Source organism: Zootoca vivipara, chromosome 2 (genome assembly GCF_965207765.1).
Source record: "Zootoca vivipara chromosome 2, rZooViv2.hap1.1, whole genome shotgun sequence".
In the NCBI taxonomy this organism is placed as follows: domain Eukaryota; kingdom Metazoa; phylum Chordata; class Lepidosauria; order Squamata; family Lacertidae; genus Zootoca; species Zootoca vivipara.
The window spans coordinates 58,456,112-58,466,158 of record NC_142584.1 but is presented as its reverse complement, the minus strand read 5'-3'; the positions used below and the strand labels follow the sequence as shown (position 1 = coordinate 58,466,158).

The 10,047-nt window shown below is 44.6% G+C and overlaps 1 protein-coding gene across 8 annotated transcripts in view; it reads left to right on the top strand.

Annotated features, from left to right (window-relative positions):
- Window positions 1-3,941: 3,941 nt before the first annotated feature.
- Window positions 3,942-10,047, top strand: part of MAPK9 (mitogen-activated protein kinase 9) — a 32,193-nt gene continuing 26,087 nt past the window's right edge. For all 8 annotated transcript variants that reach the window (XM_035105600.3, XM_035105603.3, XM_088661971.1 and 5 more), the window contains exon 1: window positions 3,942-4,048. The gene's annotated coding sequence lies outside the window, so the exon portion shown is untranslated. The remainder of the gene's footprint in view (window positions 4,049-10,047) is intronic.

Below are 10,047 nucleotides of genomic sequence, written 5' to 3'. Positions count from 1 at the left end.
CTTAATGGTGAACGAGATATGTGTAATAAATTCTTATTCTTATGGAGAGCATGTTAGGGATGTGGGCTCTTTAGATGGTAATGTGTATTACTTCAGAATATAGTAAGCTAGTCCTGCTTTGTTGGGGAGCCCTTTTTCTCTTTCTGCTGTGTTCTGCTGCATATTTTTGCCCTGGTGGTGCCTCTAGAGCTCACAGTATAGTCTTGGACAAATCAGGGTGAAGAAAAAAAATCTGAGTATGGGGATGTTTCAAAATTTCTGATTACTATGAACAGACATAAAATATCAGTGCCACTGACAATGCAGGCAGGTAATATTATTGTGAACATAACTGGTGTATCTTCAAGCTTCATGGAACTTTCCAAAGTGGTAAGAAAATGACTGTCTGTATTTCTAGCAACTGTGTTGCTGAAGTTCTATCACTTCTTCACTTCCTACAGAAATACATTTTGCCACAAAGAGAATTTCTCAGTATGTTCCCATACTGCAGTTTTCAAAGTAGCCATTTTTACGCTACAGCTCACTGAACAGAAAAAGCAGAGTCTGTACAGTAATGTCCCTTTTTGGATAAAATTCCTTTAACTTTGAGAGACTGCACATGAGATGTAGATTCTCTGCTATTTAGTAACTTCAATTTATTTAACTAGTTCAAACTCACTGGCAGTCTCAAAAGCTTTGGGATTTGGGATAAAGTGAGCTTACATTTTTTGTTCCCCTGCAATACCTGTTCCAGAAAATTTTTCCTTTAATTAAAACATCCTGTTCTGATGTTTCTTCCTCCACCCCACTACTATTATTTTTATCTCATAATTGATAGTGTTCAGTTTTTGCTGGTTCCTCAGGTAAACATCCTTGGAGGTGCCTGTGGATTCATTGTTGTGCCTGGAGACACATGTTGGCAATAGCACTTTGCATTGACTGTAACCATTATTATCTTATCTCCTGAAGGGCTGTCCCATAGAAGAGAATAAGGGTCAATTTACAGACCTATTTTTTATTTTCACATATAGTTAACATGTCCTGTATCATTTTGAAGATGATTTTCCAGAGTTTCATTATCTGACAACAGTTTTACAAAATAGATTTTTTCATGTGAGTAAAGCACCCAGAAGGGTGCTATGAAAGAGGACCCAAATTCCTCTATTCCCCACCCGCTAAAGTTTGGTTAAAGACCTCTTCAATAAAACAGAATAGGTTAGTGACCCTTTATTGTATTGATAGTTCTGCTTTCTCATTTGGTAAACAGAATAAATTTTATGTTTGGACTAAAGGAGCTGTGGGACGTGGGTGGCGCTGTAGTCTAAACCACAGAGCCTAGGGTTTGCCGATCAGAAGGTCGGCGGTTCAAATCCCCGCGACGGGGTGAGCCATTGTTCTGTCCCAGCTCCTGCCCACCTAGCAGTTCCCACCTAGCGGGAAGGAAAACAGTGTTTCTGTGTGCTGCTCTGCTGGCCACATGTCCTGGAAGCTGTCTGCAGACAAATGCCAGCTCCCTCGGCCTATAGAGCGAGATGAGCGCGTAACCCCAGAGTCGTCCACAACTGGACCTAACGGTCAGGGGTACCTTTACCTTTAAAGGAGCTGCACAATATGACTTTGGTCAAGCCCCATTCTTGCATGTATGACATCAGGTGTAGGGTGGCTGGTTGTGGCTTGCCCAAAATAACCACGTGGGCCAAATGGAGAAGTCTGGCAGGCCAAAACTGGCCCATAGGAAAGCGGTTCCCCACACCTGATCTAGAGATAAAAAAATTAACCTCAGGAGCTGAAGCTCTCTTGCCTTGCCTCAGGAGACAGTAAAAAGGTAAAGGTAAAGGACCCCTGACAGTTACGTCCAGTAGCGAATGACTGTAAATGGTTGAAGGCAGTATTTAACACAATATTATAAAATAAACACCACAAACGGGGAATAATGACCCTATGGGAAGTGTGATTATCCTGAAAGAAAGTGCAGAAAGAAAGAAACAGAAACAGCTACTGAAGTACTGTTGTCAGTTGGCAACTTTGTTGAGTTTGAAAACAAAATGTATTGGCATTTGTCTTCCTCACAAATTGTATATGTTAGGTTGTAAAGGAACAAATTATTAGGGTGCTGCCACAGCTACCCTAAGTGCAAATTCCCATGGGCATTACAGCATCCCACATGGGCTTGATGCTGACCCACAACTGGTGAATTCATAGTTAAACTCATATGCACACTTGCTTTTGGTCTTGCTTTGGAGACATTTATTTGAGAAAGTCTCAATGAATTGTCTCATGTTAGATTGCTCATGTAACACATCACAGGTCATTTGCCGGAATTTTTTTTCTTTCCACAGTCTCCAATGATAATTACAATAAGTTGGACACTTATTGAAGCCGAAACAAAATAAAAAAAATTCTTCCAGTAGCACCTTAGAGACCAACTAAGTTTGTCATTGGTATGAGCTTTCATGTGCATGCACACTTCTTCAGACATGAAAGCTCATACCAATGACAAACTTAGTTGGTCTCTAAGGTGCTACTGGAAGAAATTTTTTAATTTTGTTTCACCTACGCCAGACCAACATGTAACTAGACTTATTGAAGCATTCAATGTTTATTGGCAAGGATAGGGGGAAAAAAACCATTCATACTTTTAGCAAAAACACTTGTTCTTAAGGTTGCAAATTGTTACATTGGTCAGAGTTTTTAAAACAGTAAAAAGTAAGCATTTAAATTAGTAGCGGTATACTTACTGATTATTTTGAATTAGGAGGATCAAGCCAGCTAATGAACAAATGGTTTAATGTTAATTGGAGTTCAAATAATATTAGCTAATATACAAAATGTCATGTGAAGAAACTTACAAATGTTACATTAATCAGTATGGAATTACCCTAAAGAGTTGCTATCTTTTGCCCCCAAAGGCTTAAGTTACAGCAGGGTAAATTATGTGGGTTTCTCTTATGTGCTGCTGCCCTTTTTGAAACCTTGCAGTGTTTTACACCAGTGATGTAAGTTGTATAGTGTATAATTATGTTTTGGAACTTTATTGTTAAATGCATACCCCACCCCATATACAAAAAGCTGTACCTTAATCATGAATCAGCCTTCTCTTTCCTGCTGATTTCTATTGTGTCAAATAAGCAGGATGAACATCTGCTTAGTGTTCTTTTGTTGCCAGATGAATCTCATGCTTGGTGAGGATAAAATTACCAGATGCCATTTTTCATAGAGGTGTCTCATTGTAATGGAAATAATATAGATTAATTTCACAGTTGGGTGTGCATTCCTCTATCAGTGGATGACGATGTTCAATCTCCTTTCCCCATATTTGATATACCAGCACGAGATTGAAATGTCACTGTCACTGACCCTTGTCAGTGCCACCCTTTTCCAATATCCTATTGTGGTTAATAGCGGATCACCCGACGGCTCCAGCCCTTTGCTTGGATTGCAAAGTCCAGGGCATTTATGCATATGAATACATCTCAAAAGCAAACACGTCGCACTTAATCCGTTCTCCTAGCGTTTTGATATATGAAAATGACGTTTCCACTGCTGTGTGGAGTGGGGCAACTAGCTGTGTGTGTCGAGTGCTTCATTCATGCTTAACGTCATTTCACCTCAGAGCGGAAAAACAAAATTACGTGGAAGCCTGACATCAGCCATGCGAGCATTTGCTGGTTTGTCTTCTTCATCTAATACAGCATTATACTGGGGAAACTGCCTCCCATGTGTCACCCTACCGTATTGTGAATATTGGAAGGAACCGCTCAGTTTCGCACAGCCAGGTGACGTTACCTCAAAGCACACACCCCTCCCCCCCTCTCCCGCCCAGTCACCGAGGAAGGCGCTTGTCACTCCTTACCTTATATAGTGGCCTTTAACACCCGCCTCCGAAAGGCTGGTTGGCCGACCCTCGAAGAATGTCGGCATGGATTGGCCGCGGCTGCTGCCTGTCATCACGCTCGGGGCCTGGTGCGGCCTGTGAGGGACCGAGGGAGGCCATTGCGGCTGGAGCGTCTCCGAGAGCTCGGTCAGGAATCGAAGTGGCAGAGTGGCTCCCCCGAGGGCTTCCGAGGAGGTGAGGCGGGCGCCGGAGCGGGCATGTTTGGGGCCGGGCTAGCTGTGGGTGCGGCCGAAGGTTACCAGCGGGGTAGGCTCCGGGAGGAGGCGCCGGGGGGTTGTGGGTGGGTGCGGGGAGCGTGGTGGCGGTCGTGGCGGCGGCGACCCCCGCAGACGGCTGCGTGATGACTTCAGCCTCCCTCCCCCACCCGGAGCTGCGGCTGGAAAGTTTCCCCGCCACCTTGGCAGCCCCCCTTCCTCATCCTGCTGCCCCTTGCGAGGGGACGGCAGAGGCTCCAGCTTTAGGCCCCGGCCGGGTTCCTCGCCTCCGCGTCCAGCCCCCCGCAAGCGTCCCCGTTCCCACGACTCGTTTTCGTCTCCTGAGCAGCCGCCCGGGGAGGGGGGGGTCGTCTCTCAGGGGTCGCGAAATACGCAGGGAGGTCCTTCCCGCCCCGCTCCCGTGGCATCTCCAGGGGAAGAGCCTCCTCGCCTGACAGCGTTGGGCTGACTCGGCTTGGAAGGTACCTGCGCCTCCCTCCTGCCGCTCACCCCCTTCTGCTGCCGCAGTGATTCTCGTCCTTTGCGGTTTGTGAGCAGGAGATGCCGGGGATGGATCTCGTTAGCTGTGGACCAGCCTCTTCGTGCCCCGACGCAGGGGTCGGACTGGAGGGTCCCGGTGGTGGTGGTTGGCTATAAGCTGCCACCCTCTCTAAACACTGGACTGGGAGCAAATCCCATTGAATCCAGCGGAGCATACTTTTACTAAGCAGGCCCGCATAGGATTGCGTTGATGGAAAACCAAGCCCCCCAGGAGCACTTTGGTCCTGCCCTCGCTAAGCTTTCAGATGGGCGTTTTGCAACATTCCTGGTACACATTTTCAATGCCAGAACAGAGCTATCTAATCTGTCCTATGGAAGGTGGAGGTTAACAACCCAGCTCTGCACGTTTACCTGGAAGTAGAAGCCATTGATTTCTGTAGGATGTACTTTCAAGGAAATGTGTTTTGGATTTTTGCCCAAGCTTTCTTTGAATATCCCCTGTCCCATCTCGGAGGCACAGTAAACTGTTCTATTCTTAAATTATTGTCAAAGGGGAGAGGGGGGTCAACAATTCAAGCAGCAGTTATTGTTTAATGTAAGTGAATAGCACATCTAGGTTGTCACTGGTGCTCTTCTTGATGTCATACTTCTTTGGATAAGAATGATTGTGCTTTAAAATTAGTATGGTGTACTGTCCGCTTATCAAATTGTTGCATTTGAGTTGTGTTGGATTGTGTGATTATAGCCCTCACATAGAGAAATTACCTTTTAAGAGAAATCTACTTGTTAGATCACTTTTCCATTTCATGTGCCAACACATAACTGAAATGATTAAGAATGCTAGCTAAAAGTTGCCTTCTAACTTACATGGTACTTGTTGGTAGCTTATTTTGTTAAGAGCATTTTTGGTCACATATAGGGAACATGTTTTTCTTCTGCTGCTTCTTCTTTCTTTTTTTACTATTGCCCTTTATACATCACTTCTTACATTTGAAAGTGCATTATTATCAACCTTGTATTCATGTTCTTGTGAGAAGGGTCTCTATTTTGTCTTTTTTTATATAAAAGGGGAAGATAGTCTGGGGGATTTTTACTTGTTCAAGAGTGCTCAATAAATGCATAACTGAGTGGTCATCAGGATCATGGATATTCAAATCCAGTACATTTTCTGTTAGATGTATCTTGGAGATAGTTTTAATGTGAAATATTGTTTTGGTATTGTGACATGTTAAACATATTGAGTTCTTCTGAAAGTAGGTACCGGTAGGATGTAAGTTTTAAAAAGAAATATCTATAGTACAGTCTAAGCAGCTGATATACTCATTGGAAATGCACCTCTAACCTAAGAACATAAGATCAAACTAGAGGCTTGTCTCGTTCAGCATTTTGTTTTCCCAGAAGTCAACCAGATGCCTATGAGAAACTTACAAGAAGGATATGAGTACATTGTTGTTGTTGTTTAGTCGTGTCCGACTCTTCGTGACCCCATGGACCATAGCATGCCAGGCACTCCTGTCTTGCACTGCCTACCGCAGTTTGGTCAAACTCATGTCCGTAGCTTCGAGAACACTGTCCAACCATCTCGTCCTCTGTCGTCCCCTTCTCCTAGTGCCCTCAATCTTTCCCAACATCAGGGTCTTTTCCAAGGATTCTTCTCTTCTCATGAGGTGGCCAAAGTATTGAAGCCTCAGCTTCACGATCTGTCCTTCCAGTGAGCACTCAGGGCTGATTTCCTTAAGAATGGATAGATTTGATCTTCTTGCAGTCCATGGGACTCTCAAGAGTCTTCTCCAGCACCATAATTCAAAAGCATCAATTCTTTGGCGCTCAGCCTTCTTTATGGTCCAGCTCTCACTTCCATACATCACTACTGGGAAAACCATAGCTTTAATTATACGGACCTTTGTAGGCTCTGCTTTTTAAGATGCTGTCTAGGTTTGTCATTGCTTTTCTCCCAAGAAGCAGGCGTCTTTTAATTTCGTGACTGCTGTCACCATCTGCAGTGATCAAGGAGCCCAAGAAAGTAAAATCTCTCACTGCCTCCATTTCTTCCCCTTCTATTTGCCAGGAGGTGATGGGACCAGTGGCCATGATCTTGGTTTTTTTTGATGTTGAGCTTCAGACCATATTTTGCGCTCTCCTCTTTCACCCTCATTAAAAGGTTCTTTAATTCCTCCTCACTTTCTGCCATCAAGGTTGTGTCATCTGCATACCTGAGGTTGTTGATATTTGTGACCCCCTACAAAAGATATTCAGAGGCAACCTGCCTCTGATACTGGAGGTAAAGTCATGATCATATTTAGGAGCATGAATTTATCTAAATACTTTTTAAAGCCATCCAAATTGATGGCCATCACTACGTCTTGTGATAACATTTCCCACAGTTTAACTATGTGCTAGCCTGTTTGTACACCACACTAAGCAAAATCATTGCTTAGCACAAATGTGTGTGTGTGCAGACTTTCAAAGAGGAGATTGAAGCTGCTGTGTTCCTCACTGGTCATTTAACTGCTGTGCTAAGCTAAGCCTTGGTCATCCTACAGACTCATGGTTTACCTCTCTCAATCAAATATTGAGCTGTTAATTGCAGGACAAACATTGGTTACAGCTCATTGTTAGTGTGGAGAGAGCTAAAGCATGAGCCCAGGTTCACATGATGCACTAAGCCAGGGGTCCCCAGACTTACCGGGCTTCGGGCTGGTGCCCGCCGCGCAGACCGCGCGGCGGGCCGGAGAGCAGGGGAGTGCGCGCACAGCGGGCCAGAGGGCGGGGGAGTGTACACCCGTGCGCATGCGCACACGCACACGGTCGGAAAAAATCACCGAAAATCGCTTGTGCGCATGCGTATGGGCCTCCCCCGACCCGGAAGTGCATCGGAAATGACCTCTTCTGGGTCGGGAGAGGCCCATACGCATGCGCACAAAGGATTTTCGGCGATTTTTTGTCAATTTTGAAGATCGCCGCCGCGCCGCGTGCTGTAAGAGCGGGCGGCGGGAGCGGGCGGCGGGGGTCGTCGCGGGCCGGATTGGGAGGCTAATTGGGCCGCATCCGGCCCGGGGGCCGTAGTCTGGGGACCCCTGCACTAAGCCAAGCCATACTTTAACTCAACACAGCAGCAGGTTGACTAGGGAGGGGCAAAGTGGCTGTAATGTCTTTGAGAGTGCACACACTCTTGCATTCATGCTAAGCCATAGATTGCCATAGTGTGGCATTAGTACTAGATCAATTCATTGCTTTTCTGTTTTGACTTTCCCAACATTTAGCTTCATTTGATGAAATCCTTCTAAGAACTATGAGATGTGCAACTCTGTCTTATGCAAGTTCACTCAGAAGTCCCACTGAGTTCACTGAGAATTACACTGAAGTGTGCATAGGATTGAAGCAATTTTATTTGTTAATGTTTAGTTTGGAGCCACTTTTTAAGTTATGTTTATACACAAGTACTGAACATAGATAATAATATTTTGTTTTGTTGCTTTCCAGTATATTAATCACTGCAAAATTCCCTGCCCTTGCCTGCATGGAAATTCTGCTTGCCTGTGGTAGCCAGACAAGACAGAATGATAAGTTTCACTTTTAAAAGATCTATTTTTTCTTAGAATCTCCCTATATGCTGTCAGTTTCTCTTTCTCTTTCTCAGTACTTCTACAGCTGCCTATGTCAGCATTAGACACTAGGGCCAAATTCAACTAACCTGATGCCCTACTGGCACACTAACCGCAAATTTGTTCTGTAGGGTCAGGAACACCCTCCCCCCCCCGAACTGTGGGTGGGTGGGGGAGAGGGGAGTTGTTGTTCTGGCAAGCAGAAATGCTTGTGCTGATGGAGCGATTGGAAGAGGAAGGTATTGAATTCCTCCCACAGAAATTACTTTGACATGCATGATGAGACATTTTGGGCCCAGCTATTAACAGATGGAGGAAAAGAAAAGATAAGGTGGCAAGCATGGTCCTGGGCAGTATTCTGTCTCAGTCAGAATTTACCATCACATAGAAAACTAGATTTGGGCAGAAGTGTTCAACTCTAGTCTTCTCCTTGATGTGCTAGTTTTCTATGTGCAGGATGAAGAGCTGCACATATGTCTGCTTCTGCAGCTTGGAATGATCAGGGGTGAGTGTCCATGCTACCTCTGGCTGATGTGACAACCATTTCCTCCTGAGCTTGGAGCTGGGGGGGGGGCAACTGTCCCTACAGTTGCAGCATGTTTTGGAGACATAATGTGAATATTATCTCTCCTGTATCCAGCTCCAAGTTTGAGGGGACTGTTGAGCCTCATTTGTATTGTTCTGTGGGCTCTCCAAACACCTTGGAAGCACAACATGGTGAGATCAAGCCCCCTCCTGAACTTGGATCTGGGGTTTGTTCCTTGTCATGGGCTGTATTTTGTGGGTGTTCTGAGCACCTCAGAAGTTCAGTGCTATATCAGAGCAAGACTTGCTAACCATTACAAACGGAGCAGCCCAGAAAACTTAATATCGGACACACTGTTTGTGATAACTATGCCACCATTTTGTAAATATTCCCTCTTTAATAAAGTACCATGCATCTGTTGGCCTTTTGGCCAAATCTTCATCAGAGAAGGGTTGAACAACTTTTAACAGTTGCAGTGACTGAATGACCACCACAGCAAAGGGGAAGTGCTTTGTAATGTGCATAATGTGATTCCTCTTTCTCTTCCCCTCACCAGTTTGTTTAACTTGGTGGTCTTCTACAGTTGAATCTATGCTTAAAACAGTGGTGTTCCATCCTGCTTGCAGATACCTAGCCCTTGAAGATAATAAAGAAGTCTGGATAAATCCTTAGACTCAGAAGTTAGCCCCAGTGGGATTTATTATTGGGCAAAATAGGATTTCAGCTTTAAGTACCGGTATACAGTTAATATGAAGACTGGTGCAGCTTTGTAAAAGATTGAGATTATTCCCAGGTTACTACCAGTACCAAAGCATAGCCTTTGGTAACTGCCAATGAGTGCTGTAACTTCCAGTCAAGTAGGCAGCAAATAATGTGCACTGGCTATGTATTTAGTGAACTTTTTTGTCTGTCTTTTCTATTCTATATTGCACGTATTCTGCAATGGAATTCTAATGAGAACCTTTTGGTTGTCATTTTATATTCCACTGTGCCTTATTAGTTGTACTTTTTATTGACACTCTTTTTTGCATTAGCATTTTGTGTGGCTTTTGGTGAACCAGAGCAGATAAGGAATGTTAGATATGTGCCTGGCTGACTGTATTGCGGAGAGAAGGGATCAACAGAATCCCAGGCAGGGTAATATTGACTCCCTGGAATATACTGGGGGAGGGATGATGTTAGGGAAAGTAGGTGGCAGGCACTTGACCACACACACTTACCTGTCAATAGAACCTAGGTAGTCATGGCAACTCTCCCACCTTGAAGTGCTATTGCTGAATGCCAGGTAGGTGCATAATTAAACATCTTAAGGTGCTGACCAGCTATGCATTACATAGAGCTGGGTGA